At 39.3% G+C, this 6,796-nt stretch overlaps 1 protein-coding gene across 1 annotated transcript in view; it reads left to right on the top strand.

Moving 5' to 3' along the window:
• Positions 1 to 3,503: 3,503 nt before the first annotated feature.
• Naglu (N-acetyl-alpha-glucosaminidase) overlaps positions 3,504 to 6,796 on the top strand; it is a 57,225-nt gene continuing 53,932 nt past the window's right edge. The window contains exon 1 of the mRNA XM_072305222.1: positions 3,504 to 3,687. The gene's annotated coding sequence lies outside the window, so the exon portion shown is untranslated. The remainder of the gene's footprint in view (positions 3,688 to 6,796) is intronic.

Here is a 6,796-nt window from a genome sequence, read left to right on the forward strand (position 1 = left end):
GGATAACGATACCCGTTGATTGTGGTTTCCGTTCGGTCAGATTTCCGATCCAATCAAATTTTCAGTCGAGTCAAATTTTCGACAGGGACACGTTACCGGTTGGAACAGTGGTCACGTCATATACGGATGGATTACGGTTCCAGTGAATTGGAATTTTGGGATGGGTCGGATTTCAGGTTGGATGGAATTTCCAGTTGGGTCAAGTTTTCGATTGGAGCACGTTTCCGGTCGAGCAGAGATTACGGTTGTCGATTTCCGGTTAAGTAAAATTCGGCCGGACGATTGGTCGATTGATTTGAGTTTTCGGTGGGTAAGATCATCGGTTGAGTAAAGTTTTGGTTAGCAGGGTTAGATCAGGTTTTCGGTTGAGTAGAATTTGTGGTAAATGTGAGTTTCTAGTTAATTTAAAGATTCAGTTAATTGAATCAAGTGTCCCCTTTAATTGAACGGTCCCAATTTTTTAATTGACGATTTGCGTTGTCCAGGAAGATCATCGATTTTTGAATCCAAAAAATCCTAGGGATGCACCAGAAACAAAAAAGAAACACACATGCTGATTAGAAGAGAAAAAAGTACATGTAAACTTAAAGATGGAGATAAATATCTCTGAAATCTTTATCAGTGTATAAGTCGCAGGGAGTCAGCAATCGCCGGCAATTTGCAAGCTCCGTACTTGTCAATTCGTCAAATTGTAATTACCATAACATCGATATTAGTAAAGATTTCTTTACGCCTTCAAATCCAGCGATACTCTCCGCTTTGCCAAGGAGTTAGTTTAGTTGCTTAACCGAACCTAACACAGATTATTGATGACATTTCACGAACTCGCGAGTGTGCTAGCTGCCACAGCGTATCCAAAAAGAAGGGGGCTAACGTATGTTTGAATTCAAAGTATAATGATCCCTACTTCCAATCTCGTTTTTTCACTTTAAAACGATTTAATTTGTTGATTAAACACGAATAGATTGCAATTTGCTGGCAATTGCTAATTGCCTGCAACATATATACCTGAGAATGTTTTTGAAGAAATAAACGAGAAAAAAAATTACTGACTGAAAAATCACAATCACTGCCTGTGCAAATGTTAATTAAACAATACTAACGCACTTTATCAATGGCGAAAGTGCAGAAGTGCGAATCCCGGAAAACACGATTTTCCAGGAGAGTAAAAAAACTGTCTGCATTCCTCTTTACTGTCGGTAGAAGGGTAATAATTCTCGAGGATAGCAAGAATAAGATGTTTTTTCAAACTCCATCAGCAGTTTCAATAATTTCTCGAACTGTTAGAAAATACGGCAGAAATGCCGAGGTTCGCGTTTTTGGTACAAATCGACACTTCATCAGGAGATACGCATATTTGGAATTAGTGTTTTAAACTTGTTGGTGGATTTGGATCATTTAAATACAGAAAAAAGGGTTTCAAACTTGAAATTCCTTATCAGATAAGATTTAGTTCGTCATCGATGCTCCATCCATCCATGCTTTCCGCTTTCCAAATGGACCAGTGGGCAAAGTACATTTTCTTCAATTTTGATTATTCACATTTGCATTGCATTATGCTACGGCATAGTCATCTTTTCTCTGCTCATCCCGCGAGACACATTTTTTTCCCGCGACGGGCGTATGAAAATGCATTCTTTTCTGAAATATTTAAAGAGTAGATAGAGAGTGTATGTTCTGGTGTAGTGATAGGATTAGAGACACCATTGAAGTAAAATGAAACTACAAACTTACTTTCAGTAGTTTTCTATGAGACTCATAACTTGCGTCGTATAGGGTTCATTCTCAGTTGGTGCAGGCTATGAACGTATTGGCACGAGTTCGTTTGACGAACACCCTCGTAACAATATGCACATAGCCTGCGTCAACCGAAAATCAACCGTACGTCGCAAGGGAGCAGCCTCATAGAAAACCGCTTGAGATAAGTTTGCAGGGCCGGATTATGGGGGTGGCCACATGGGCCGCGGCCCATGGCGGCAAATTTTGCAATTGTTTTAAATGTAGGTATAAAAAAAATCGGATTCAGAAAAAAAATTATCCATGAGAAAAGGGGACGAAATCTCTCTTTCCTGAGAGTATAGTAATTTCTAATTTTGTCGTTTTTCGGTGATACAAGAAATAGCATCTTTAATTAGTAGAGTGAAGAGAGGAACTAAACACGCAATTTGGCCTGGAGCTCAACGCAGAGAGGAATGATGACGAGGACTTGAGATGAAAAAGACAAGCCCTCGGCGCGGCGATCGGCATGTAACACATATTAGCGCCTACAAGACTGCATGAATACTTCACCCATTGCGCCAAAACACAGTGCGGTCAGGAGCGGTTGGCGTGAAACGTATAGCGCCTACAAGACTGCAGGAATACTTCACGCATTGCGCCAATCACAGTGCGATCAGCGCGGCGCAGCGGCGGAAGTTAAAATTATTAAACCACATTTATGTTTGTTCTTTCATAATTTTTTGGTTCATTTCTTATAAATGGAGGACCTTGTCCACATAGAGATAGGTTTACGGAACTTAACTTTCGCGCAAAGTTCCGTGAAATTTTGCGAGTAGTGTTGACAGGGCTTTCGCAAAAAATGTATCCAACACGAGTAGGTAAACGTGTCTTATGCACCCCTCCCCCTCCGGCACGTTCACTTGATGGTTTTTATTGATGTTTCAAAACGAATGAGAAGGGGGCGGCAAGTAGGTAAATCCGGCCCTGTAAGTTTGTAGTTTAATTTTACTTCAACAGCGTTTCTAATCCTATCACTACACCAGAACATACACTCTCTATCTACTTTAAAGATACCTCTTTACACGTCCTAGGAAAATCGCACTGGAATAAACCCCCACAAAAAACCCGATAATGATTCAGTAAAAAACTGATCGTTCTTCGTATGGTAATTAAGCCATGCTTGCGAACATCAGTATATCCACATCATAAAGACCGTCTCCGCAATCTATCTACTGACCGTGCTTTTTAACACTTAAAAATACAGCGTCCCAAAATAGTTGCACATCAGTGAGTCTACGTGTTTTCAATGATAGAAATGGGTATGGCATAATGCTGCGATAACGTCTGATTTGGACCTCTCAAGCATGTGAGCGACTCTTCACCGTTCAGGCGCTGTTGCTGCAATTATTCGCGCTCCCGTGTATTCCTCAGTTGCATACTTTTGGTATTGAAGGCTTTTTGAGATCGTAATCAAACTGGATAATTACTCGGCACCGATGATGGGTAAAAATTTCTAGTCTCAATTAGAAATACGCCCACGTTATTTTAGATGTTATTCATTTAGTCAATAATGGATGTCATTGAGGAATTCATTCAACAAAGTAATTATTCGTAAGAAGACATTAATTAATACTATGAATAATATCAAAAGTCATCGCACAGATTGAATCCGAAATCCTTGATATCTGTGAAGAATTATTCACTTCAAGATATGGACAGGCAGACAGGCATAATCTTAACATGTTAACTGACGGATTAAAATGTTTGAGTGTTTGTGCTGTTTCAGCTCACCAAGGAAACGTCTTCAGATCAAGTTTTCATTGAGGGTTCATCCAGCGTTGCCATCGCATGGGGATTTCATTATTACTTAAAACATTTTTGCGACAGCCATATATCTTGGGATTATGATGAAATCAATCTTCCTCAACCTTTACCTGAGGTCAACATCACCGTGAAAGCCAATGACATGTACATAAACTTTTACAATTTCTAAATTTTTTAGAGTTTTTTCAAAAGGCAGTAACTCGGAACAAGTCTCAAGGAATCCTAAACATCTGAATTTTTGAGGAGAAATACTTGAAGAAAAAGATTCTTTGAGACCGTAAAGCTGATCGAGATGATTTTAATTATTATTTTTTTTTTACTTGTCTGTAAAATTCTTTAAGTGAGCAAGCAATAATGCCACATTGAAATACGTTTTATTTTAACACACATCGGTGGAAAATGAGAGAAGATTGCGATTTGACTACCGCAGTTCATCACCACCGTTAGTTTACCTCCATTCGGATGCGTTTGAAATTTCATGCAGTTTTCGGATTTTTTAAAAGCGGGATTTCGGCTCCATAAAAATGCGGAAAAATCACCACATTATCTACTCACCTTGTCCTTTCAAAATGTCAAATAAAATAAACAAGGGTTAGGGACCCATTGTTGTGGGTACATTCGCACTGCAAATTTTGAAAAATTCCGATTGTTTATCATGAGAAGAAACAGAAATTGAATATTTTAAGGGAGCTTTCAATTATACATTATACAGTGCCCTTTTTTTATTCAGATGGCGATATTACCAAAACGTCTGCACCTGTAGTTACAGTTATGTTTGGTGGGACTGGGGCCGGTGGGAGAGAGAGATCGACTGGATGGCGCTGAACGGAATCAACATGGCATTGGCATTCAATGGTCAAGAGGCAGTGTGGAACAGAGTCTACAAGAAATTCAATATGAAAGAAGCGGATATAGATAAACATTTCACTGGCCCTGCATTTTTGGCTTGGTACTTTTTTCATTCGTGTTATTTAAAATAATTTTGTTAAGCTGCTTTTTTCTTAGTACTTGGCACTTTCTATAGGTTTGTAGTGAACGCGCACTCTTGGTGAAAATTTAAAAAAGTTTGAATACTCAGAAAGATGATACTTCTAGAGGGGATTGGATTGGTTCAGGAATGATTGAGTACTTCATCGAAGTTGAAAATGATGGTCTATTTGACATCAATTTTTCTTTTCGTGGCCGTTTTGGAGAGAAACCTCGTATTCGATGCAGCTATCGATTTCTGTGTCGAATGCAAGTTTCTTTCCAAAACAGATCGTGCTATAAATTCTCTGAATTTTGCCACAATCTTGGTTTCGAATGACTCTTAAGGCTCATACGCAGGGGCTGCCAACCCTTTTTAGGGCTAAAAATTCAAAATCTGCCGAAATTTTTTACTTAATCGATGCGATATATCGTACGCCGGTTCGACCACTCCAGAAACCGCGACGAATCACCTAAACAGGATGGCGGGAAAAGCATGCCAAAGAAGACGCATGACAGTGGTGAGGCGTAAAAGATCGATTATTGATATTTCTCCATTTGAAGATCTATGGTGAAGAATTGATTATTAAGGTGTTCGCTGCGAACACCCTATTTATCGATACTTTTCCATAGGTTCAAATGGTAGATTAATCGATACATCGCAAAATACGCCACGCCATTGATTCGTGACTGGGTTCCTCCTGAGGGAGCCAATGGGGACACGTACGGGAAAAGAGTAGCAAAAGGGGTTTTAAATGAAATCTTTCAAATTTGTTTTATCAATCTTGGGATTTTTCTTCTTTTTTTTCATGTTTCTTACAATCCAAACTTAATATTTGTCAGGGGTCGCATGGGAAACATGCGAGGCTTTGGTGGACCCTTGAATGATAATTGGCATGAGAAAAGCCTCGTCCTGCAGCACAAAATCTTGGCCCGAATGCGGTTATTAGGAATCAATCCGGTTTTGCCCGCATTTTCTGGACAAGTCCCTCGAAGTTTTAAAGAGTAAGTAGGTTTTGCTGTTTTTCTTGGAAGTAAAATATAATCTTTATTATTTTCTCCCCTTCAGTAGATGGTTAATTTTTCCTCTAACTTTCACAGCATTTGAACATTCTGGAAAATTTCTGAAGCTGTAGGCAGAATTCACCATGATCCAGGATTGATTTAAAACATAAAAGAACAAATTGATGTACAGATATTGAGGGATTTGGAGGACAAGGCGCATAAGTGCAGTTTTTGCTATTTCGAGAATTACGTGTATGAAGTTCCGGAATTACATGGATCCTTATGGCGCAGAGAAAGTTCAAGCTGACTATTTGAGACTTAAAAACTGGAATTTGGAGGCGAATTTTTCGCAAAATATGCATTAAGACTAGCTTTGCTTGGAATCAATAATATCTCAATTTTTTCAAAGCCTGCACTCGTGCGCCTTGTCCTCCAAGCCCCTCAATTGAGCTTCTTTTCAACCTACGTATGTTTTGACAGAATGAAAGTGTTTTCACTACGCACTTGAGGGGGGTTCAAAGGTTACGTGATGCATTTCGGCTGACTTTTTGAGCCCTCCTCTTGAAAGGTTTAGATTCATTACAAAACCTTTCACACCTAAGTTTTTTCAAGAAATAACGGAAAAACCCGAAAGCCGACTTTTTTCTTTTTGTGGCAAATGTTATCTTTTTCATGGAAGGAGGCTTCTATCATTTATTTTGGAACCTAGCTGTGAAGCCCACCGCCGCACTGTGGATGGAGTCAATCAGAGAGGTCGGGCATGAAATTTAAACAAAAACTGAGAATTTTGATGTCTAATTCATCACATTTTAATAAAGGGATGTTTTCTGGAAAATAATTTCATGAGAAAACCAATGGAATCACTTTTATAGCCTCAAAGTTTTGTATAGACGGAGTTGTAAGCGTTTAAAGGTCCCAAATCTTGTGACCTCTCCCATTGACTGGATCCACTGTGCGCCATGAGTGAAGCCTTGGAAAGTTAAAACGCCTTCATTTCCGTGCGTATGCAACACGGACATCCATCGAGTTCGAATAGTTGCATCCAGGCGCTATTATGAAATTCGTTCAGCGTTCTTCGAACTATGGGCACTGGGCTTGTCTCTCTTTCACAGTAACTTGATTCTGGCGTTGCTCATCGTGCCGATGAAGTGAACTGTTACTGATTTTTACCGCGAAATTGTCAATTTTCCGAAAAATGCATTGATTTTTTAAACGTATTACAATGTTGCCCTCCTAAAATGTTGGCTACGACCTACACTCACTGACCTAAGAACGGCAGAGT

This window comes from Bemisia tabaci, chromosome 10 (assembly GCF_918797505.1).
Source record: "Bemisia tabaci chromosome 10, PGI_BMITA_v3".
In the NCBI taxonomy this organism is placed as follows: Eukaryota; Metazoa; Arthropoda; class Insecta; order Hemiptera; family Aleyrodidae; genus Bemisia; species Bemisia tabaci.